At 36.4% G+C, this 12,179-nt stretch overlaps 1 protein-coding gene across 1 annotated transcript in view; it reads left to right on the plus strand.

The window, feature by feature from the left end:
- Dhc16F (Dynein heavy chain at 16F) overlaps nt 1–12,179 on the plus strand; it is a 1,052,459-nt gene that overhangs the window by 190,815 nt on the left and 849,465 nt on the right. The window lies entirely within an intron of this gene.

A 12,179-nucleotide genomic window follows, 5' to 3' on the forward strand; every position in this document is an offset into this window, starting at 1 on the left:
CCAAAATGTTCTAGTCAAAACTAAAATTAATTGAAGTTCATCTGATTTCTTTTGTTAAATCATCATCATCATAATCACCTGAAGCAGTTTCCAACCACAGACTGGGTCTGTTTGAAAAATAAGCCTCTCCGTCGTTTTCTGTCCATCCACCACTTCTCTTCTCTCACTGTCGTCCAGTTCCCTCCTCTTGTCACGATGCTCTTCTTTTCACCTTTCAGCCATCTGTCCCTCAGCCTTCTCTAGGTCTCCTTCCCTTAAACTCCATTTCTAACATATTTCTTGGTGTCCTCTCTTCTCCCATTCTATCTTTACCTGTAGAGTTACCTCATTTACCACTTCCTGGACTCTCTCATTCCTTACTCTGTCCTTTCTCGTTAAACCTACTCGACACCTTTGAAACTTAATTTCCTCTGCTTGTATTCTACTTTAACCCACTCCTTTATTATCCAGGTTTCTGATCATATGTCAAAATTAGCACAAAATAAGCCTTGTAGATAATTCCTTTACATCTCTGTGGTACATCCCTGTTCCATATCAATCCTCCCACACTCTTAAATAATCTACTTGCACACTTTCCTCTTTCATTGATTTCCATCCTGTTTCCTCCATTTTCTTCAATTGCACTTCCCAGGTTTTTAAAGCTTTCAACTCTTTTCAACTGCTCCCCTCCTAATATCATTTCATTATATGCTCAATTCTTATTTCGTGTCATTACCAGCATACTCGTCATAAATATATTCAAATCTGCAATTACCTAATTTAGAATTAAAATTCCCTGTGATTCTGTTGATCAATGTTTTTTTGTCAACTTCAGTACCTCTTATCACATTCACTGCCATGCTTTGTGATAGGTGACAGATTCCCCTGAATAGCCATTTTCATCAATTTCTTATGCTTTTTACATAGTTACATTTTTTAACATTAATTTTTTTTTAACTAGTGGAGAGAATTGAGTCAAACGTCAGGAATTGTAGGATTAGGATGAATCTGTTATTTGACGTATGGTAGTTTTATTGAAGATATGTGTGCTACAGATATCTGAACTTGAGCAATACATTTGTAAAGTAAATTTGTTTATAATACCTGTAAGCAACCATAGGTCTGGAAATTTCCTCATTTCCTCCACTGTCACTGCATCAATTGGCATCATATTTCCATCATCTGAAATGCCATATGCAGCTACACTAGTGTCAAAATGTCACCTTAACTTACCTTAAGAAAACACCAGTTCTTGTTATTTGTTAGGCAGCAGATTAATGATATTTCAGATGACATATTTTAAATAAAAACATTAACATAGGTATCCATTATTCAAATAATGGAAAACAATGCCTTTTAGAGCTACACTTTTTAAACTCTGTACTCATCTATGAGTTCCCCCTTTGCTCTGATACCCGCTTGACAAGTACTTTGCATTCTTCTGGTTAGTATTTCCACCATCTCTATGGTTATAGTTCCCCATGCTTGCAAAAGGCATTGCCAGAGAACTTCACAACTGTTGACATGATTGTTTTGCTTCATGGTCAAGTTCATCCTAAGTTCACCCCTGTGGCAACCAGGAATGCGTTAGCTGGAAAATTTATAATGTCCGGTAACAGACCATTTATATTGGTATTATAAATTTACTCATTTGGGACATAAATTTCAGGTTTCCTATGGGAATCAACATCTATATCATCTGATGGCCAAGCAGGTATCAATTTTTGGTAATGGGACAAAGTCTCCTATAGTACATTGACACTGCCGGTGGCTCCAAGTAGCCTACACAGTGGCCTCCACAGTATACACGAGCCATGCATCTTGGTGGGTGTGCTAAGTACATACAGATGAGCCCAACTTAGCACACGGGGGTGAAACGCTGGCAACGAGGAATGAGTTAGCTGAAAAATTTATAATGTCCAATAACGGATCATTTATATTGGTATTATAAATTTACTCATTCAGGACATATATTTCAGGTTCCCTATGGGAATCAACATAACATAACATAACATAACATTACATTACATTACATTACATTACATTTTTGGTCAGTTTGGTTAAACGGTATTGTGGTTAAAAATTGTTCTGGACAACAGAGGTTCTATTGTATTTCAAAAACTTCTAGACACATTTCACAGATATTCATTCAGCTTTTCCTCTAAACCTAGTGTCTCCACTAACTTTAAAAATGTCCTGAACTGAGATGAGTTTTCTACAGTTGTACAATTCAACAACACAAAAGTAATTGAATAATTAAATTCAAACCATTTACAAATTTACACAAACCTTATGGATATGTTTGAAAATCATTTTCTCAGATCAAACCATTTACAAATTTACACAAACCTTATGGATATGTTTGAAATCCATTTTCTCAGATCTTACCTTCTTCAATAAACAAATCATTCAGTTCATTTAATGTGTGAGTCACCTTATTACCAAACATGATTTTCCCATTCTTTACATGCTTTACATATACACTAGTACTGATAGAACACTTCCTGAGGTGCTGTTCTCAGCTGTGATGACTGATCTTTGGTCAGAAAACAGAATATTTTGTACTCATCATATCTGTACTTCTTTTTTGATACTATACTATTGTCTAAACAGAGATATGAAAAACCTGCAGAATATTTGACATATGGTTTAAAGTGTGCACCATACACAGAACAAAATGAGAAAGAAATATAATGCTCTGAGCAAAACCATACATCTGGCAACCCCAGTTAGACAAGGCTATGATATTTCACCTTTGTTGTTCATATAAGAATGTTGACGGTGGTGGAACGGTGAACTGCAAATAAGAATTGTGTTTTGAGTTCGGAAATGTAAATTACTATATATCCTTTATTTTAAAATAATTGATTATTGTGTTTCTTAATGTGCTGTTTTACCCTTTTATTTTTTTGGACAGAATGACCATTGCAAGATGAAAGAATTATTTTTGAAGTTATTTTTGTATTTTTGTATTCAAATTAAGTGACCTCTATATCAGGAATTGTAATTTTGTAACATTTTAAAAATTTTGTAAGGTGCTTTAATTTTGAGTCATCCTATACCGCACGTGCGGTTACCGCTGTTGAAACAGGTGTTACAATAGGAATATTCAAGAAATTGCTAACTATCATAAATTGACCATACATGGTCATGCAATTGGATTGGCCAAAATAATGAGCTTTCCAATTGGCAAAAAAAAAAAATAAATAAATAAATAAATAAAAAACAGGAATCTAGTGGAACAGTGTCCCATTGGTTGATTGTGATTTGTCCAGTTCCGGCTGCCGCTTTGCATGTGTTATGCGATTAGGCCACGTCTTTACCATCTGACCGTCCTTGTGAGCGCTCGCTTGGTAAGTGCTATTTCCTTGTTTTCCTATTGAGTGGATTTTATTTAATTCCTGGATTCCACGCACTCACCCTCTATACTGCTCACCTTAACTGCACCACCTACCAAAAACAAACACACTCCATGAAAACAGTTACTGTTGCCCAGGATTTATTGTTGCATTGTCCTGATTTCATCTGAGGCTGTGTGCGGGATAAGGGCTTTGCTTTGGCCCAGTCTCCTTCTCAACAGCGAACTTGGGCACCATTGGTAGTGCCAATGGCTGGGATGTGGTTCCACAACCACCCACTTAATCATTGGGCAGAACTTCAATATTTGGTCCAGGCCAACCATAACCATGGCTACCCCTCTCAAGGTAGTGGGAGAGATGTATCTGAGGGTTCTTGGGGTTCTAGGGGACCCCATCCTGGCATCAGCAGTGACGACTGCTTTGCCGTCAACCTCGGGCATAACTAACCGGACTTCTACAACTTAACGGATCATATCAAAAATTATTTTCTTCAAAATACCTTCTCAATGTACTCTTCTGAATTCAACATTTTTTAAATGCTAAAGTTTCAAAACTATGGAAGGACTTTTGGGGGTGGGGGGTACATCCTCTCTGTGCATTTAACCCTTAAATGCGCAATTTATTATTTCTTTCAAAATTTACGTTCTTTTTCATTCCAAAAATAAGTATTATTATGGTATGAGAAAAATATTTTAAAAAAATATTTATGTCAAAATAAATATTTATTTATTATCTTGGATCAGTCAAAATGTTAAGTTTTGAGTGATTTACGTACCGGTATATGCAAAGATGTACAATTACTGTAGCTACTGCCACATGTCAGTCTTAGAGATATCCTTGCACACGAAAACAAAATTGTAATTGTTTTACCTTTTAAAGTTTACACTTCACTCCAGCTGATTAGCAAGAAAAGTCATCAAATAAAAGATTGTTCATTTTTTTGCTACACTAGCGACACCTAGCAAGTTCGTCTGCGAGGCAAAAGTAAATGCACACTTGTAAACTCGTAGAGCAGATATAACAAGCAAGTACATTCTCCTTTGCATACAGGTATATGCAATGCTGTGCATTTAAAGGTTAAACTGAGCACCTTTTAGAAGGCCATCTGCAGTACGTAAAGTGAACTATCTAGTACAAAAAGTTTCAAACTTTATCATCAGGTGTCTCTACTGTCTACTTATGTGCCCCCTCTGGTGAGAGGATGGACAATTCATTTTCAAGAGAATTTTGATATTTGTTAGTTGGCTAAACTGTTATGTTCTGGAACCTCCAATCAAGAGATTTAGAGTGTGTCGGAGGCAGGGGGCAAGACTCATCCATCGTTGGAAGGCCTACCAGCTCAAGTTAATGGCAGACATTTTTAATCATGTGATAGTCTCAGGAAGCTAATTTGAGGGGAAGGTTTCAAAAATTCTTTCTTAATGTAAATTTCAATCTTTCATCGTTGGAAAGCCTACCAGCTCAAGTTAATGGCAGACATTTTTAATCATGTGATAGTCTCAGGAAGCTAATTTGAGGGGAAGGTTTAAAAAATTCTTTCTTAATGTAAATTTCAATCTTTCAATGTAAATTTTCAAATAACTCTAAGGACTTTGTTTTAACTTAGAGAATAAAGAGTGTAAACCCTCTTTCAATTCCCATTCAACTTGGTATTGGGGTGACTATATGATTTTGTAACATTTAAAATTTATCTCTTCTTTTGAACTTAATATTTTTCTCCTTCTAGTCACCTCTGTAGTATAGGCTTAGCCTCTGTAACTTTGGACCATAAGCCCACATAGGGTTTTCTAGAATTTTCAAATGTATTTCAAAGGAGTGCAAGTGTTTGCCTCCTACCATTTTTAGTTTATGGCCAATTACTTAAACCTTTCTTTTGACCACTAAGTCCATGTAGAATGGACATTTATTTATTTAACTATATCTATGTAACTTAGACTGTTGAGTGAGTAAGAGAGTGAAAACTGTTGGTATTTTTGCTGAGGTAAAATATAGATTATGCCTTAGAGAGGATAGATTGGAATATGTTTTGGGAGAGCAGTCTCCTCAAGAGTTAATTGTGTGGAGCAGAGACGCTCTTTCGAATGTTGTAAATTTTGGAGCCCTGTCTCCTTACTTGTAATTGATTTAACGTTTGAGCTACCTAACTTATCTCTTGAAAATCATATGTCTATTGTACCTGCTTGTTCTCAGGTTTCAAATAACTATTGTTATAAGAGCTGAAGAGCTTCTCTTCTGTTATTGCTTAACAAAGTTTCAAATCTGAAAAGAAAAAAGAAAGAAAAGAAAAAATGTCTAATTTTAGAATTTTAAATTAAGATATGATCTTTTCTCTGTCCACTCATTAATGCCCACACCTTCTTACACCTCCATGCTCCATGGTTTCCCCATAACCATTATTATCATTACCATTTTTCCATAGCTCTCAGAGAAATTGGAACAGCCTGGTTCGAATGGGCATACAGACAATATTCAAAGTATAAGTTAAACTAACAAAATTCACGAAATTTTATTTCTTTCTTCTCTAATAGACTTTGATTTGAACTCAACAAGTTAACAATACTTAGAAGAGCAAGGTTGCTCGATAAACCCTTACAACTTTTGAAACAATACTGGAGCTCATTAGCTCGAGAAAACAAAACAAGAGCTAAAAAGCTCGGACACCGATACAACATGAGCCTATTAACTCCTAACAGGTACAATTATAAAGGGATTGAGCTCTCATTTACATTAACATGACTCTTTATAAGGTTGATTTGATATATTCTCAAATCAAATAGAGGCCAGCTTTAACATTTAAAAACAGACTGCGCCTCTGTTATTACATTTCCGAACATGGTTCAAAACCCATTTCACAATTCTTTTACAGTATCAACCCCCCATAATGGGCTATTGATACAGTCTTGCAAATTACATTAGTGATTCGACATTCACCTATTATGTTGAAGCATACAGATCTAGCTTACTTTCTAAGATTACCCTTGAAGCATCTTATATAATGCAGGCTAAAGGTCTTTTCTACTTGGCCACAGCGAAATAAATTTATAAAAGAAAACTTTCACTGTGGGCTGATAACTAATTAGAGAATAGGCAGACATGAAGCACTCCAAAATGAAAAAATTTGAGCCCTAATTGGGCTGATGGCCCGATGAAGCAGAGGCTAATCCCATACAACGAGGCGACTAAGCAGGGGAAACATTTAAATCCAAAAAACGTAAGTTAGATTTAAGAATTACAAAACTTAGTCACCCAATTCAATTTGAATGGGAGAATTATGAGGGTAACTACTCATGCCCCCTTATATTCGACTAAATTCCCATAAGGGAAGTAATTATTTAAGTCCCTACCTTATGATGAGAAAGTAAGCCTTAACAGTTACATTTAAATGAAAGCTGTGAAAATCTTCCTTACACTTCACACACAGTTATATACACTTAGATATGTTTATTCCACAATACCTTATTAATTGGGACTTCCTTCAGACCAAAACACCCGCCTCCCGATATCCCCGAGGGGAACCCTCTCTCTCCTCCGACACTATGTGCACACAATCACAACAGCAGTGCAAGACGCTAAGGGTGAACATGCCGCAGCTTAATCAGAGAGAGAGAGAGAGAGCACAAAAGATCTGAATGTTTACAATCCAAGGATTGGATTGGACGGCTATCATTAACCAAGAGAGACCTAGATTGGTCAGAAATATTACATTCTAGCTTATGATAGGCTGATAGAATTAGAGGAGGTGGTAGAGGAAGTACGTGGAACTTCGGAAATAGAAATAACAACAACAGCATCATCAACAAGATTACCTACATAGAGATACAAACTTACTTTCAGGATTAATTAGGATTTTGTCTTCAAGAGGTCTCTTATGTATTGATGGCGGAACCATCTAAACATTGTAGGAAAAAGCTATTACACTATCTCAAACTTTTGGAGTTTTGAGCATAGATGTACATAGTAGAGAACAGCTCACAGAATATTCAAAGAGAGACACTGTACCCCAGATAAATTATTATTATTATTATTATTATTATTATTATTATTATTATTATTATTATTATTATTATTATTATTATTATTATTATTATTATTATTATTATTATTATTATTATTATTATTATGTCCGACTCGTTGGCTGAATGGTCAGCGTCCTAGCCTTCGGTTCAGAGGGTCCCGGGTTCGATTCCCGGCCGGGTCGGGGATTTTAACCTTAATTGGTTAATTCCAATGGCCCGGGGGCTGGGTGTTTGTGCTGTCCCCAACATCCCTGCAACTCACACACCACATATAACACTATCCTCCACCACAATAACACGCAGTTACCTACACATGGCAGATGCCGCCCACCCTCATCGGAGGGTCTGCCTTACAAGGGCTGCACTCGGCTAGAAATAGCCACACGAAATTATTATTATTATTATTATTATTATTATTATTATTATTATTATTATTATTATTATTATTATTATTATTATTATTATTATTATTATTATTATTATTATTATTATTATTATTATTATTATTATTATTATTATTATTATTATTATTATTATTCTAGAATTGATGTGGCTCAAGGAGGAATAGGAAGCACCTTGGTTGAATGGCTTCTTTCCTTTCTTAAAGCTGAAAATCTTAAGAGCTCTAACAATGCCTTGGACTTAGAAGTCCTAAATCAGGTACAAAATAACTTGGGATAAACTCCCAGTTGTTAAATTACATACAAAGGAGCATAATTGCTCCTGACAGCAGTGGCAACTCCTGACTTCTGGTTTAGGGGATGTAAGCAAAAAAAATTGGAAACATCAACGCAAACAGACCGTCGTTCCAAACACATTTTTCAAGAGAAAACAACAAACAAGGCCAACAGAAAAGTTTATTTAAGATTTCACATTCACTAATCCAATGGTCTGTTTCATAAATATTTCTGTTGAAATGATGAACACACAACTTACGACTTAAGTTGTGTAGTTACATTCAAAGTTGGATGCATTTGTCCTTCATTTACAATTATGCTTTTCTCCATAAAAGAAAGTATACTAAGTGGTTCTCTTAATAATCGTTCAATTATATAATGGTTAGAATTCAATTTGGATTGCACGGTAGAAACGCATGAACGTGGCGCTCTACATCCATGCCTACTGAACTACTCTCTGATCGGTGTGATGTCATTTCAAAATTGCATCATTTCTTTACACTACAAGCACACAAAACTTAATCATTTATATTACAACATACATTTGTCATGTATCATCATTTATAGCACAAGAAAGGAATCACTCACAAGCAAGAACTCCAGGGATTATCAATTATTTTATTTTTTCATCTATATTAATTACTCTGTATGAGCAATGGGTTACATGCTACTGCAGGTCATTAATAAAGGGAGTTCTAGTGCTCATTGCTTCCATCAGCCCATATTTGGCATCATCCACCAATGTACCCTGGGGAATATCTCCTACAACCAGGTGGGTATTGCCTTGGCAGCAGAGGTCCTGTGGTCCTCCATTTGAGTCTTCAATATTTGATTCCCTCTGATGTTCAATCCCCTGGGAATAAGCACAGTGTGAAAATTTGGGATCCAGCTTACCTAGGTTCTTGGTTGCCACCAGATTTGATGGGCATGAAATCAAGCTGGTAAAATTGATCTTATTTAGTAGACACATCAAAGGTATCTACGGAAAACTTGAGTATCTTAAAAAAATGGGCAATTGTAGTTTGCTGCTTAAGAACTGCACTGCACATCAAGCTGATCAGTTACTCAAGTGCGACCTCTTGATGAAATCTCCATCAAAGTGGATGATCACAAATCCTTGAACCTGGTTTGCAGCACCACCTTTCACCACGACTTGATCCTGAATACTGATGATGAGCTAATGGAAGATATGAAGAACTGGGCGTGACACACATTCAGTGCATTACATGCAAAGTCAACGGTGAAGTCGTTGCCACTGGACTTTTCATTGTCACATCTAAGCTGTCATTGTCACCATAGAAAGTCAAGGTAACAACCTATCGTTGTGATGTGAGGCCATACAACATCTTGCCTCCCATGCGGTACTATCAACGCCTAAGGTTCTGATATATGGTATCTCATTGTTTGAATCTATCTGTGTATGGTACATGTGGAACAGAAGCTCATGTTGTGGAAGAGTGCACACCTCTGAAAAGGTGCACCATCTGCCCTGGTATTCATTCCCTTTGAAATATAGAAACTGTCTGGTCTATCTGAGTGAGAAGAAGATCCATGAGATCAAGACATTCATGGTCCTTCCTACCAGGAAGAGCACCATAACTTTGATTCTATGAATGCACCTGTGAAGACACTAGACATCAGCATGATAGCACAGGGTCTACCAGGTTCGTCGTCATTTGCTTCACAAACTCTTGCGAAAATCACTGTTCCCAAGGCAGCAGTTGCTCCTGTGAGGAAGACAGTCTCCCTCCTCCCAAAGAGGTGAGCTGAGGTCTTTTTTTGCAATTGCTCACAATCTTTTAACTTACTTATTACTCTATACAGAATAACATCATCTGCAAAAAGCCATATCTCTGATTCTAGTTCTTTTCTCATATCATTTATATACAGTGTTTCAAAAATGGGGGGCATAATTTCAGGTATGTATTTGTAATATATAGACAATCAAAATAGTTCATTGCAACATGTGTCCGGAAATGCTTCATTTCTGAGTTATGGCCTTTACAACACTGAACTTCACCGGAACGTTTTTCTTCCGCAGGTCATTGTCATTACAGAATATGTTCAAAATGTCCACCTCCTGCTTGAATACAGACCTCACATCGATGTCTCATTGACTTGGATCGAATGTTTCCTGATCGATGGATAGGTAGAAGTGGCCCGATTGCTTGGTCTCCACACTCACCTGATCTGAACCCTCTCGTTTTCTACTTGTGGGGCCATTTAAAGTCATTGGTGTATTCGTCTCCGGTGCCTGATGTGGAAACCCATCGGAATCGAATTGTGGCATTGTGTGTGGACATGCGCAATACTCATGGAGTTTGGGATCGTGTTCGCAGGTCAATGAGACATCGATGTGAGGTCTGTATTCAAGCAGGAGGTGGACATTTTGAACTTCTTCTGTAATGACAATGACCTGCGGAAGAAAAAACGTTCCTGTGAAGTTCATTGTTGTGAACTCCATAACTTGGAAATGAAGCATTTCCGGACACATGTTGTAATGCACTATTTTGATTGTCTACATGTAACAAATACATACCTGAAATTATGCCCCCTATTTTTGAAACACTCTGTATAAGAAAACATAAAGGTCCAATAATACTGCCTTGAGGAATTCCCCTCTTACTGATTACTGGATCAGATAAAGCTTTACCTACTCTTAATTCTCTGAGTTCTATTTTCTAAAAATATAGCTATCTCTTTTATCTAGACTACCTGCACTCATTTTTGCCTGTAGTTTCTAATGATCTACCCTATCAAAAGCCTTGCTTCTGATGATGATGCTTGTTGTTTTCAGGGCCTAACATCAAAGGTCATCGGCCCCATCAAATGCCTTAGATAGGTCAATCATGATACAGTCCATTTGACCTCCTGAAAACAGGATATCTGCTATATCTTGCTGGAAACCTACAAGTTCAGCTTCAGTGAAATAACCTTTCCTAAACCCAAACTGCCTTCAATTGAACCACTTATTAATTTTGCAAACATGTCTAATATAATCATAAAGTATCTTTTCCCAAAGCTTACATGCAATGCATGTCAAACTGACTGGCCTGTAATTTTCAGCTTTATGTCTATCACCCTTTCCTTTATACACAGGGGCTACTATAGCAACTCTCCATTCATTTCAGGTAGCACCTTCATGCAAACAGTAATTGAATAAGTACTTAAGATATCCCAACCCAATATCTTTAATATATCCCCAGAAATCTTATCAATTCCAGCTGCTTTGCTAGTTTTCAACTTTTGTATCCTATTGTAAATGCCTTTGTTGTTGTAGGTAAATTTCAATACTTTGTTAGTATTAGCAGTAGTATCTGGACATTAACCTTGTAACCAACCATCTTTACATACTGCTGACTGAATACTTCTACCTTCTGTAGATCTTTGCATATACACTCCCATTGTTCATTAATGATTCCTGGAATGTCCTTCTTGGAACCTGTTTCTGCCTTAAAGTATCTATACATACACTCCCATTTTTCATTAAAATTTTATGACTGCCAATTATGCTTGCCATCATGTTGTCCTTAGGGGACTTCTTCACTGGATTCAATTTCCTAGTAAGTTTCTTCAATTTCTCCTTACCGCTACTAACTTGGTGTCTGGGGGTCAGTGAATGTAAGCAAGGTAGCACTGATAATTAGATTGACTTCGCTGTCAATCAGATTAGAAGAATTCCCAAATTGAGTAGAAAATTCACTTTGCGAACATACATATTTGGATGATGATGATGATGATGATGATGATGATGATGATGATGATGATGAACCAGTAAAAAATAACTTTGAGTGTATTATTCTTGCAAGCTGTAAAATATTGTATACAACATACACATGGTGAACAAAAATACTAAATTATATCATGTTAAATAATTTCCATAATATACTGTATTGTTAACGATTCTGTTATATGTACAAAATATGAGTTGGCAGCAGAGTTTACCCTCCTTAGTCACTAATAAGTATCATTCTCTCAGCTCAGGTAAATAGCCAATGGAAGTTGAAAAATAAAGAAAGAAAACCTACAACCTGTTTTCCAGTCTTTCCAGGGATATAATGAATGAATCATATATAGGCTAGTAGTATGATTGAGTCGCTACTCCCAAAGTGATTAATGAATGACTGATATATGCTACCAATATTAAT

Source organism: Anabrus simplex, chromosome 5 (genome assembly GCF_040414725.1).
Source record: "Anabrus simplex isolate iqAnaSimp1 chromosome 5, ASM4041472v1, whole genome shotgun sequence".
Taxonomy (NCBI): domain Eukaryota; kingdom Metazoa; phylum Arthropoda; class Insecta; order Orthoptera; family Tettigoniidae; genus Anabrus; species Anabrus simplex.